The 14325-nt window shown below is 37.6% G+C and overlaps 1 protein-coding gene across 12 annotated transcripts in view; it reads left to right on the top strand.

Annotated features, from left to right (window-relative positions):
• The first annotated feature begins 444 nt into the window (after positions 1 to 444).
• LOC120525615 (filamin-A-interacting protein 1) overlaps positions 445 to 14325 on the top strand; it is a 283170-nt gene continuing 269289 nt past the window's right edge. For 5 of the 12 annotated variants that reach the window (XM_039748040.1, XM_039748050.1, XM_039748043.1 and 2 more), the window contains exon 1: positions 6179 to 9891. The gene's annotated coding sequence lies outside the window, so the exon portion shown is untranslated. Of the gene's footprint in view, positions 1003 to 6178; positions 9892 to 14325 lie in introns of those variants that run through there. The other 7 variants (XM_039748047.1, XM_039748044.1, XM_039748041.1 and 4 more) reach the window with 6 other exon arrangements.

Below are 14325 nucleotides of genomic sequence, written 5' to 3'. Positions count from 1 at the left end.
CGTTAAATTTAAATGTAAAGAATTGTGATGTATCCTTATCTCTTGTAGACAACCTTACTGTTCTGCTACGTGCACAATAACTGCTAATAAGACACTTCGTTAATCCTTCCTTTCACTAAACTGGGATTTTTACATTTAAGTCACTTTGAATTTCTTAGTCACACTTTAATTGGCTTTCTTTTCCTAATATTACTAGAACTCTCCAGACTGTGGCAGAGATAGTTTAGCAGTGGCACAGCTAAGACCGAAGAAGAGAATGTGGGGCAAACACTGAAGAATTTACAGCTCTGCCTTTGACACAATACTATTCCAAATCCTTCCTTAAAATAGATTTATCTGTGCTAATATATTAGGCATTCAAATGGCAGTTTAATTTCTGGTCACCTTTCGTCTGAAGGCATGCACTTGTCTGTGTGGATGAGTAACATGCTGATAGCTCAGCTGCTGCCTCTCTGAGAAAAGCCTGCCCCAGACGTTTCAGCTGCTGACAGGCATGACTTGCTGAGAACACTGTTTAAATATAGCCCGGCACAGCACAGCCCCACAGACTCTCCTCTCAGATCAAACACAACACAACTGGCAGCAAGGCTCCACGTGAAATCAGTCGCAACTTTCAGTCTGCTTCTTCCTAAACCTCTTTGACAAAACATAACAATAACACCAAAGGAAGAATCAAACAGCAAGAAGAAGTCTTCATTACAAAGCCTGGGTGGGAGATAGATGTGGTGTGACCTCCTCCTTCCCTCCTCTTGCTCGCTTTCTCAGTGAAGAAAATTGTTTTTTTTTTTCTGCTGTATATTTCCTGCATGACCTCAGTGGCTAGTGTTGTACCCAAAGGAGAAACACACACACACAAAATTCATCTTTACAAGTTCCTAGCTGCTGGAAGCAGTTATCCCATGTAAAGTTGGAAGAAACCTCTACTAGTGCTCAAGTTCATTCATCCCTCTTGGATTACACGTCCTCTGGTCCAGGGTTTGTGTGCTGGGATATTCTGAGCAGGTAAGCAGAAAGACTTTCTATGCAAAAAAACTGAAGAGAAACGCTGAATTTTCTGTTAATAAATGTTTCATTCTTCCTCCTAGGTTTGAGTTCTTAGTAAAATGAAACCCTCCGTAATATTTTTATCTATCCTTCTATCTGAACTCGCTTCCTGTATAATACAGTAACTTCCTTGCATTTTTCATTTTCAGTTTTTTCTTTTTAAAAAGAGATTACATCATGTGCTGGGATATTGCGCTTTCTGAGTTGTAGGCGTTAGAAGAATTAGCACTGTTATGTGGTGGTTTATTTCAAATCAGCAAGAAAAGAAACATTTAATGTGTCTGCTGGGTTCAGCTTGCAGATACAAATGAATGACAAAAGCAACGATGATAGGGGGCAGTGACACTTTAAAATAGCAGCTACCTAGGTGAATCTATTAGTAATTTACTGCTATGTAAGAAATCTTTAACAAACACAGTAAGACATACAAAGTGCAACTTAGCATGGTGGACACTGACAGTTCATCTGTTAGTCGCTTACTGCCACACAAGAAGACCTTTGCAAGGCTTTGTTTGTGTTACTAGCAATAACTGACTGATAGAGTCACTTTATATAATAAGCCATTAAAGTCTCTGTTCTAAAGTGCCACCACAGTCTGCCAGTAGAATGACGCCACACGCTCCTATTTGCCACACTTACACACTCTGATCTCAAGAATGTATCTATCTGTTGTGCTTTAAAAAGCCAAGTGCTCAAAATAAGGGTGTGTTAATTTCAGGATTTTTAACAGTCATGTAGATAAGAGTCTTCCTAAACTTACAATGAGTAACACCTATTCTTTTAACAATGATCTATTTGTTAATGCTCCACCCCAAACTTGCTAAGGGCTTGAAGCTGGTGGGTTGTATAACATATACTCAAATATACATGCATTTATCGAAAAGGTCATGGGTTCAATAGTTAGCCCAATAAAGGACTTTGTTTTGTTTGACTGTCCTCCTTTGTATATGGCCTTGTCCTCCCATTTCTCTGTAACATCTCAACAACAGACATGCCAGGTTAACTGAACACTCCAAATTCAGCCACATGGTGTGTGGAAGTGTGGATATGGAAGTGCAAGTGTCCTGAGGTGGCCAGGCCTTCTGTACAGGGTTGGCTCCTGCCTCATTTCCATGCTGCTCAATGAGATTGAGGGACCCTCTGACATTGCAATGGATTTGGTAATCACTTGAAATGGATGTGTGACAGAATGTATAAATAAGACATATAGCTATCAGATAAAATATATTGTAATAGCACTTGCACATAGTGTATTTTATGGTAAATTAAGCAGCAACTTTAGTTTTTTGCTCTGAATTAACTAGGTTTTTATATCCAATTCTGAAAATTATTTTTCATGTTATTGTTATATGAAAGGGCAGCACGGTGGTGCAGTGGTTCGCTTCCCGGGTCCTCCCTGCGTGGAGTGTGCATATTCTCCCTTTGTCTGCGTGGGTTTCCTCCGGTTTCCTCCCACAGTCCAAAGACATGCAGGTTAGGTGGATTGGAGATTCTAAATTGTGCTTGGTGTGGGTGTGTGTGTCCTGCAGTGGGTTGGCGCTCTGTCCGGGATTGCTTCCTGCCTTGCACCCTGTGTTGGCTGGGATTGGCTCCGGCAGACCCCTGTGTTTGAATTCAATGGGTTGGAAAATGGATGGAAGGGTGTTATATGAAAATTTTTTGTAAATGTGTTCATGTGAGTTGTGTAGGTATGTGTAAATATGTATTTAGTTGTGTGTGTGTGTCAAAATAAGAATAATAATAATTCTTTATATAATAATTCTATATATAAAGCATTGTTCTCACTACTGAAAGTGGTTTTCATAGTGAGTGGGAAGCCACTTCAACAACCACCAATGTGTAGCACCCATCTGGATGATGCGACAGCAGCCATTCTTGCACCAGTGCACTCACTACACATGAACAATAGGCAGTGAGGGAATAAGAGAGAAAATTAGTAGTTAGAGTCAAGGAAATATTAGAGGGACATATTGACCTGGCCATTGTGGGCAGTTTAACTAGGGCATTGGTATAAACCCTACTCTTTTTGAAAGATGCCCAGGGATCTTTAATAACCACAGACAGTTAGGACCTCAGTTTTACATCTCATCTGCAGAACAATGGCAATTTTTACAGCACTGTGTCCCCATCACTGCAATGAGGCACACACCCAGACCCCAAGGTAAGCAACCACAATGGCCTTACTAACACCTCTTTCAGCAGCAAACCGAGCTTCTCTTAGATGGTCTCCCATGCCAGCCTGATCATGCTTAGCTTCCAGTGGATGAGCTGTTCTGAAACTCATGTAGTTTGGCTATAAAATAGGCATAAACAGATAGATAGATAGATAGATAGATAGATAGATAGATAGATAGATAGATGGATGGATGGATGGATGGATGGATGGATGGATGGATGGATGGATGGATGGATGGATGGATGGATGGATGGATGGATGGATGGATGGATGGATGGATGGAGTATATATAAAAATGTACAAGTAAAAAAAATGTATTGCATTGTAGAGTTGTTAGAGACCAGTCCTATCCTGGCAACATTACAGTAGACTGAATACAGGAAACAACCCTGGATGGAGTGCTACTCCATCATTGTCAATAAATAACATACTATATCATCACATTCTCAAATCTGCTCGTTTTTGTAGACAGGAATCAGTCCTGGACAGAACAGCAGTCTATTTAGGACTCACTCATACACACTCACAAATCATCCTAACACACACACACACACACACACACACATCATCGTCATCGAGGATATAGAAGGAAACCATTTTACCCAAAGAAAGCCCACTGAGACTTGAGGAGAATGTGCAAACTGGACACTGATGCCTGTGCTACCTAGAAAACAAACAAGTGTATAAATACATAAGTAAAGTTTAGTAGCAAGTTTCAAGGTAGTTTATTTGTATCCCTGAGCCTACAGTCTTTATGTCCTTGCTGCTTTTTTTAATCATAGTATAAGACACAGGGAAGTGGTTTAACCACATTTTTTCAGTATGCATTTTACAGACTTCTTATTCCTCTTCAACTTTGAAAGCGGAAGCACAACCTTCATCTCCTTACTGGTTTATGATTAACCTTCCTAAAACCATAAAAGAGAGTTTGTGACATTTGACTTACACTGCTCAGATACCCACACAGGCTAGTGACAAGCTCTTTCACTGGACAAAAGGTACATTCATTTAAAAAAAAAATTCTATACAACAGCCCAAACCTGTTAATGAAATTCTTTGCATATCTTGTTTGATTTGAATTTGTATTATGATTTTAAAGTTAAAACTAATCAGCTAAAAATGCCTTTCTTTTTGTGATAAGAGTGAATTTAGTCAAATACAGTTATGCTCTAGTGGCTGCGGAGGGCCCACCTAATAAATTGTTTTTGGCTTTGGGATTTTCACATGAATGGTAGAGTACATGGCGTTTAAGCACCCAAAGTAAAACAATGCAGAGCAAGGAAAACAAATCAGCTGAGTGGGTGGTAGCACCTTCCTGACTTATTGCCCCTGCTTTGTCTTTGTTAAGGAAAAAAACAAAACGTGACATGAACAGATGCCAACAATGTGAGTGCTCAGAAATTCAAGCAAGCTTTTATTAGGGGATTCAGACAATGGTTGTCATATTAAACATTTTATGGTGTTAGATTAGGCACCTATGTGGAATATGTGGAAAAAAAGCTCAGCTATATAAGCACTCTGCTTTCATTAGCGGCAATGAAACGTGCTGTGAGAGAAGAACTAGGATAGGTGCTAGACTAGACAGACAGACAGACAGACAGACAGACAGACAGACAGACAGACAGATAGATAGATAGATAGATAGATAGATAGATAGATAGATAGATAGATAGATAGATAGATAGATAGATAGATAGATAGCCTTTATTCAGAAATAACACAGTTTCAGTTAGTATCACTTCAGGTAGCATCACTGAATAGCATGTTCATACATTAACAGTCAATTTGTACTATGGACATGATAAAAATAAAAAAAAAATAGGCAGAAACAGATGTAAGATATTTAAAAAATATAATAATATTTTCATAAATAATATAGAATTCTCTAATAAAATATATTTATACAATTGTACCTGTAAAGTGGTCTGCCTGAACTCTATGGTATGAACATTCCCTGTTTTATTGGGAAGCAAAGATGGTAGCACATTTTACTTGTTATCTTGATGGCATCCTTAAGACTTTACATATTTTACATTGACAAGTTAAATTGTTTGATTACTAGAGGGTTTCTCCTTATTTCACCAGATTTGTATTCCTGCTCTTTCACATATTACTGAACATCAGGCTCTGCCAATTTTACTCCTACCCAGAATAGACATCTGTGAAAGTTAGTGGATGCTATATATCTTATATACTTATGAACTACACTCACAGAGTCAAACCACTTTCTCAGTAATTCCAAAATTACTTTTTTTTTTATTTATTCTTGATAACATGATACTTGTAGGCTCCTCCTAGTATTTTTTGTGGTTTTCATATACAATACTTGGTTTGAATGAGTTTCCTCTAATTTATCTCGGTATCTTACTTGCAAAGGCAAGACATTATTTAAAAACTGATGACAATGAATAAGCACTAATATTACTGTTGCTTTGATAGACTGCCTTTTATACTGTCCATTATCACAAGTGACTTTTAACAAATATTCATAGAGGCAGTGGAATAACCAAAAATTGCAAACCTTCATGGTTTAGTTTCTGTATTAAATAAATAGGAAATGATAGGACATGTCTGAATTGATCAAAGAAGTCTTTGCCAAAATTACTTTTAAATCACTGCTTTTAAATGAAAATGGTTTCCCTTGCATTAAGAGATTTTGCCTATAATATTAATTTTTTGCATCCTTCAGTTGTTTATAACTATGTGCTTTGGGTTCACCTATCATTCTAGATGTACAAATGGTGCTGTTCTCCATGATAGACAGATAGATTTTAAAGTAACATCTCATTTTCAAAATTCTTAATAACTGTTTTCAAATCATGATAGTTATCCATCCATCCATCCATTTCCTAACCCGCTGAATCCGAATACAGGGTCACGGGGGTCTGCTGGAGCCAATCCCAGCCAACACAGGGCACAAGGCAGGAACCAGTCCTGGGCAGGGAGCCAACCCACCGCAGATGATAGTTATGCTTCTTTAAAATATCAAAAATCAAAAAAGTAAAATAAATAAACTGTGAATGAAGCATTCAACATCTTTTTCAAGGCCAATTGCTGCAGTGGTTAGCAATGCTGCATCACACAGCCAGTGTCCTGGGTTCAAATTGCAGCTTGCTTACTGACTATCTGTAGCTTGTACATTCTCCCTGTGACTGTGTAGCATAGTGGCTCAGTGGTTAGTGCTATTGTTTAATGAAGCCAGTATCAAATTTTAGCTTCTTTCTGTCTATGTAGAGTTTGCACATTCTGCCCGTGCCTCCCCATTTGTAGGTTTTCATATGGTTTGTTACATTTTTTCCCATACTGTCAACGATATCTATTTTAGGCTAACTGAAATGGGGAAATGTCTGTGAGTAGGATTTGTTATTGACCTTGTAGTGAGGCAGAAATGGACACAGCCCACTGTGAAAACAACATGCCTTTGCAGTCAGAAGCCCCAGTAGTCACTACAGAGAGCAGGGATGTTGGTGCTTCACACTTTAAACAGAGTATCCCAAGTGAAGATATAGGTTTACCCGTGCACATTTCTTACCGCGGACATTTGAAGGCTTATCCAGCATTTGCTCTGGTGGGGATGAGTGAGAGTAGTGAGGTAGAAATGGAGAGATCTTGCTATATAATGAAGACACTCTCACAGATGCCCAGTCAGTCACTAGTTTTTATTTCACTTACCTGACAAACTGTACTCTAAATCCAGCAGCCAGCATTCACTTTCAACAGTTTTGAGCGAAGATGCACTATGAAGAGTGGCCTCACTCAGCTAAAAGCCTTTCACCGACAAAAGTCACAAAGCATTAAACAATAAAATAGAAAATAAAATTAAATATTCAAACAATATAAAGTTTGAGGATAATATAAAATTCAGCCACAGACATCAAAACTACTCAAAAGCCTGTCTGAACAGACGCATCTTAAGTTGTCTCCTGAACAGTTCAGTAGATTCTGCTGATCTCAACGTCTGTGGAAGACTGTTCCACACCCTTGGAGCAGTGGACTGGAATACGTGCTCCCCATGTGTCTTTAGTCCAATATGAAGAACCAAAAGGAGATCTAACTGAGCAGATCTCAAAGCGTGGCCCCAAGTGTAATGCTGAAGAAGGTTCATGAAATATTAAAGAGCTTGACCATGCAGAGTCCTGTGAGTACCAGAATTTTGAACTGGATCCTAAATTCCACTGGGATCCAATGTGAGAACAATAAAAATGGGGAGATGTGAAGCAATTTGTGTGAACTTGTTAAAAGCCTAGCAGCTACATTTTTTCGACAGAATGAAGACAAGGCAAACCAGCTTTACTCCGAGAGTAAAATGAGATGAAATGAAAGCATGGAGAAGCATGTCCCACTCAACTCTTGTAACTACAGATCACAGCTTGGATACGATTCTTAAATGAAAAAAGTAAGAGCGAATGAGACACCGGACATAAGTATCATCAACACTCAGAGATTGATCAGATATGACACCTAAATTATGTAAGTTTGCATGAGAAGAAGTAGAAATGGTAGAAAGTTTTTGAATAATTATCAGGGGCAGATCATGGGGGGTAAAACTTCAAACCTCAGTTTTCTGGGTTTTTAACCTTAAATATTTGGCTAGTAGCCAGTTACTGACCCCCTTCAGACAGTCAACCAAAGAAGACAACTTTTGTAGTTTTGACAACTTAAAAGAACAAAAAAGCTGAATATCATCAACATTAAAATGGTAGGAGAAACAGAAGAGAAAGAAAGAATTCATAATTTGAGCTTGAGGAAGAATATACAGTACAATAAAAACAAGATAATCTGTGGAAAGATCCTTGGAACACCCTACAACTCAAAAAGCCAGGAGCTAAAGTAGACTCCAGAATCCACATTGACGGAGAAACTCTTATATACGATAAATATGAGGTAAACCAAGCCATTGTTTTGTGATACCCACTGAGTGGTTTAACCTTGTTAAGAGGGTCAAGAGAAATATATTCACCAGTGCCAGACTGGCACCATGTCCAGGGTTTTTACTGCCTTGCCTCTGCAGGCCCCAGCGTTAGAATAAGTTGGTCTAAAAATCAATGACTGTATATATGTAGAGTATATAGTATGTATGTACACACATTATGTGTACTCATGTTTGTCAACCTTGAGTGATATTCTATGATGACTACTCAATTATTGATGTCCTGTAGCTGACTGGCACTATACCCAGTTTTGTTTCCTGCTTTGTATCCTGTGAATTTGAGTAAGTGGCCTTAAGGATGTTTGTATGGATGTATGTACAGCATATATCATTTTTTGAGCTTGTCAGGAGCACCATTATTTCTCTGCCTGGTGCTCATGTCAAATGTGGACAGGAAACCAGCCATTTATTTCCAGAGAATAACCTCCTGCATTCCTTGTCAAACACTCCAATGAAATACAAGGGACATGAAAGGTCATAGAAGCTAAACAGAAGAGGAGATAGGCTATATTTCCTATAAATCTTGATTCATCCTGGCTGTATATCATTATGAAATAAACCAACAACTAATTTTTCACCTCATTTCCTCTCACTTCATGTTGCATGTTTTTATTGTAGTGGGCTCAGAATCCTACCCACTAGCAATTTTGCTAAAGACAGAAATGAGTTCAGTAGAACATGTTCTAGTTTCATTAGAAATTACAGTCTGGCTTCTTTTTCCGTTGCTCACCTGTTTTAGTTAAGTGTTCACCACCACATTTTCTCGATATGTAAGCCTGAGTGGTACAGACTTAGATTTGTAAATCTCAAGTCATATGAAAAAAGTGCATTTCTGGGGTTGTCTATACTTAGACAAGTCTGCAGTAATGGGACATTTTTTTAAGAATTTGAAATCTGATGAAAGGCTAATTAATTTTAATTATTACTAATTAAAAATCACCCAATGCCTCATTGCACATTCATTTTATGAACACAATTCAGGGTTGTGTGGAGCCATAGCCAGTAGCACTGGGCAGATAGTAACTGACCATGAAGCATCAATTTGTTGGGAGGAACAATCACACATACCAACTGTCTTTATATAGAATCACTAATCCACCTAACCTGCTCAAGTTTAAGGTGCTGGGTAAAATCCAAAGTTCCCATATGGACACAGGAAAACATGCTAACACCACACCAACAGTGAACAGACCGAGATCTGAAGCTGCTCTTCTAGGGCTGAGTTAAAAACAGTTCCATGATGCCACCCCTATCGTAAATCATCCTTTCAAAATTAAATATTAATTATACAGTGCTTGAAAAGAAGCATGATCTAGAAAGAACTGCAAGTTTTCAGTAATCATCCTGAACCAGGACAAGCAAGGAGTCTTAAAATATGACTGTGTTCTTTATAAAAAAAATTGCATGTGCAAAAAAAAAAAAAAGAAAGAATTGTATTAATATGTAGTATTAGGTTTAGTGAATCATTCAACACAAAGTGAAAGAGGGCAAGGATGTAGGAGACTCCCTGCTGTGGATTTTGGAATGACAACACGGGGGAGATGGGGATTTGGATTGGAAATCCATTTTGGATGTGACTTTTCTGGGACTTCAAGCCAGACATAACTTTTAACTCTTGACAAAATTTATGGTATTATCTTGAAGGAACAAATACATTATTGGTGTTGTTATGCTTTTTCAATGCACAGAACAAGAACAAGGAGGAAACGTCTCGGTGAAAAATGAGCAGCCATGAGGGAATGTAAGTTTAGGATGGGTCCGACCAAAAATCAAAATTATCAGCATAAAATTATGACTCTATTGATTAATGATGTCTGTTTAATGAAAGCAGTCAAAAATCATTTTTTAATGAGTTTGTGAATCAAGCTGAAGTAGCCCACTATTGCTACAGTTGATCATAAAGAAGACTATGACAGTTGATCTTAATGCATTGGTGATGTTAATAAGCTTGTGGCTAAATAATTTTAAGGTGGAACAAACTCCTTGAAGTTTTCTGGAAACCTTTGCAATTATTTTCATTTTTTGTTTAATTAAGAAAAGATGTGTAAATACAAAGCTAGGATCTAATCTTCCATCCAAAGTAAAGCAAATCATTTATATCTGTTCATTAGTTCCAGAAATATTGCCTGCAATAAGAACAATTTGGTGTCAAAAATAGTATGAGGGTGCAGAACATGTCTTTTTCTAGATGGGTCTTAGGGTAAGAGATCACTGGAAGGAAGGAAGGAAGGAAGGAAGAAAGAAAGAAAGAAAGAAAGAAAGAAAGAAAGAAAGAAAGAAAGAAAGAAAGATGTACTATGAATTATCTGAGAAGCAGGCAAATGAAGCAGCCACCCCACTTGGTGGAAAGACATTTTACAGCAAGTACACGTATTTTTGTTTAGTTTGAGTTCTCCCTTGTCTGCTTAATTTACAAAATAGGCAATTTTTTCAAACCTTTGACATCCTTTGTGTAATTCTGGGTCTAGAAAAAACTACAAGGTCTACCTATTTGTATATTTATTTTTATGAAAAATGTATTTATGTGATTCAGTGCCACATATCAAAAATATTTCTAAATCAGGAGGGCGAAATGTCCTTTCTCGACAGAAGGATTATGAACTGAGAAAAGAACCGTTTTGCACACACATAACAAATGTACATGTCCCATAGCATTACAGATATCATATAAAAATCAATCCATCTCCTACCCACTTTGTCCAGTTTAGCATTGTAGGCAGTGAAAAATATTCTGACAGTATTAGGTGCAAATTACAAAGCAGCCCTGTACAGGGCACCAGTTGATCCTCAAGTCATTAATACAGAGGATGCCATTAAATCACTCTTCAGCTATATTCAATGGACAGTATTTAGTCATGTAGTGTGATTTATCTTTTTCTCAAACATCAAAGATGCTTATTTTTAGTTATTAATATACTCTAAGTAATAATGTCCATACTTCATTTTCTGAATATAGTAATTATAAAAGGTATGAAATAAATCAAAAAATGGGCCGACGATGCAAATCACATTGAGTTGGGTCAAAAACATACATGTCCTTTACCGGATGATATTCATGCATCTGTCTGTTTCATAACCTGCTTATCCAGGGCAGGGTCATGGGGCAGCTGAAGCTTAGCAGATCTTTGCAGTTTATCAGACAGTGCCATGCAAATCTAAGTTACAATATTTAAAAATGTACTTTAGACTTTTGGATTGTTCAAAAAAGACCATCTCACCTGGGGCCCTCTTGTAAGTGGGCCTACAAGTCACGAGCGCTTCTGAAATGTGAACTTACTTACTTACTTGATTTCTCTGAATAGTGCTCAATAAAGTAAAAAAATGGAGAAATCATACTGTTGTTTGACTTCTGATAGAAATGATGGACTAAAACACAAGACAGTTGATTACTGTAATTCTCTGTTTTAGTGAATGTTTCAAATGTGTTATGTCCCATACCTAACCTCTCCTAGCACATCAACCAGTCATTCTATATTTATATAAAATCATTACCAGCATTCAACATTGTAAACTGCAACACAGTATCTACCAGAAACTCGTAAGTGGTATAAATTGATTCTTGATCCTATTCTCATGGAATCATTATTACTGCTTTTTGCTTATCAAGTCTATCAGAACAAAATCTATGCTTAATTAAGAATTGTTCACTTGGTTGGCACATCTACAAGTAATTTAAAAAAAGTCAAAGTTCAAGGCACAGTGCTTGTAGATGGCTGCACATGGGCTTAAGCACAGGAAGTTAAAGATGATAGTGCAAGGAATTTCTTCAGAATTAGGTGAAGTTAAGAGTAGTGTTCCTCAGTGCAGCTATTTTTAATATATATAAATAATTTGAAGTGGCACGGTGCCGCAGTGGTAGCGCTGCTGTCTCACAGTTAGGAGACCTGGGTTCGCTTCCCAAGTCCTCCCTGCGTGGAAATTGCATGTTGTCCCCATGACTGCATGGGTTTTCTCCAGTTTCCTCCCACAGTCCAAAGACATATAGGTTAGGTGCATTGGCGATTCTAAATTGTCCCTAGTGTGTGCTTGGTGTGTGTGCCCTGCCAGGGGTTTGTTTCCTGCCTTGTGCCCAGCAGACCCCTGTGACCCTGTAGTTAGGTTATAGTGGGTTGGATTATGAATGGATAAATGAATTGGATAGGAATATAAGTAAGAAGCTGCTTAAGTCTTGGGCATGGGCAGATTTGTGGCAGATAAAATTTAATGTAAGTAAATATAAATGATTACATGTAGAAAGTAAAAATGTTATATTTGAATACACGATGGGATGTCTGAAAATCCAAAGTACACCTTATGAAAATGACTCTGGAGTCATAGTGGCCTTGTCACTTTCTAAATCAAAACAGTGTATGGAAGCCATTAAGAAGGTTAACAGAATGTTGCTGTAATTCATCCAAGGTTTTCTTCCAGCTAAGGTTTAAATTCATGTTTTATGTTGTCTTTGTTCATTTTTGAGTCTTTTGTATGTATTAAGTTTATTTGTGTTTATTTGCCATTACTTACGTTTAAGTTTCAATGCCTCTGCTATCTTCTTGTGTCTTGTGATTTGTCACCCAGGGTGTGGGGCCACCTGCCAATCACGGCCAGCACCTTCCCTCTGCTCTATAAATTGGAACCTCCTCCATAATTCCTGGTGGTTCATTGTGAATGCACTCTAGGAGTTTGATGAGTTCTTGGGCGTTTTCTGTGCTTTGTTAGTTTTGAGATTTTTGACTTTCATGCCCTGTTTTTGACATTGATGCTAGCTTACTGTATTATGACTGTTTCATGTTGGATTTCCTTGTGTTTCTGGGCAACTCCATAATGACTTTGTGCTCTACAGAGCTTCTTTGGGTGACAGAGCTTTTTTGTGAAGAATGAAATCTTTTTATTTTTTTATCTAATTTCTGTCTTTGCCCATTTATCTAGCAGGGGTTTGGCAGTATAAGCCCTTCTGGTGAGCATCATTAGAAATGCTTTTGCAACGTTTTGGGACTTCTGTGTCTTGGGACCCCTAGTAAGGTTATAAATATCACACTGTGTAGAGTATCAGGAAGTTATGCTTAAGTTATATAACACATACTGTACATGAGGCCTCACCTAGTGTACTGTGTCCAGTTCTGGCCCCCATATTATAAAAAAGATATAGCAGTGCTAGAGAAATTCCAGACAAGAGCAACTTTGCTGATTCTGGGACTAAGAGGTATGAGTTGTGAGGAGAGACTGAAGGAGCTGAACCTTTTCAGTTTAAGCAAATATATATTAATGGGGGAGACTCAACTGAAGTGTTTACAGTTATGAAGGGAATTCGTATGGTGGATTTAAGCTGTTATTATAAAATGAGTTCTTCAACAAGAGCAAAGGGACAGAGATAGAAAGTGGCTTAGAGTAAGTCTTGTACAAAAGTTAGAAAGTTTTTTGTTGTTATGGTTTAGTTGTTTTTGATACCACCTATTTTATTTCTGTACTCTTTTGGAATTTATTTGTCCACTCTGAACTTACTAATTTTTATTGCAGATTTGTATTTATTTTTGCACTGTAGTTTTGTATGATTGTGGGTGTCATCATTTTGGATATTTTTTCATGTTGGATGTCTATTATTGTTTTTAGCATTGCCATCACATCACAGCCCAAAGTTGTGATGTCATCACCTGGACAGTATTTAAGATAGCAGTACATTAGTCCTGACATCCAAGATTCGAGATTCATAAAATATTTTGTTTTGCAATGTTAGTCAGATCTAAATCATTCTATGGAGCCTGGAGTTTTGTGTGCCTTTTTGACTATGAATTTTGGTTAACATTTTGGTTTTATTGATCATTTGGCTAAGAAGACACTTTCTACATATGACGCTGAATGAGCCCTGCTTAACTGACCAGCATTTTCATTCTCTCTCAAATTCATGCTCAAAGCAATTTCAAGAGAGGCTGCTTTATAAGGCATAGTGAGGTCAAGTACTTGGGGTCAAAGGTTCCACAGATCAGCCAACTTAGTTGGACAATGCTGCTCTCTAGGAGTCTGTTTCTGACTTTAACACTGGCTCCTTGTCTAGTCATCATGTATCATTCAGCACCACAACCTAGACTGCTAAGACAGGCATTGACAAATTACATGGCATTGATTAATGAATACTAATGAAAAGAGGGATCATTTGTAATAAAAACCTAAAAACTAAACCCTATTTAGATGTATTTAC

This window comes from Polypterus senegalus, chromosome 3, assembly GCF_016835505.1.
Source record: "Polypterus senegalus isolate Bchr_013 chromosome 3, ASM1683550v1, whole genome shotgun sequence".
Classification (NCBI taxonomy): domain Eukaryota; kingdom Metazoa; phylum Chordata; class Cladistia; order Polypteriformes; family Polypteridae; genus Polypterus; species Polypterus senegalus.
The sequence above is the reverse complement of the archived record's forward strand: the minus strand, read 5'-3'. Positions and strand labels throughout refer to the sequence as shown.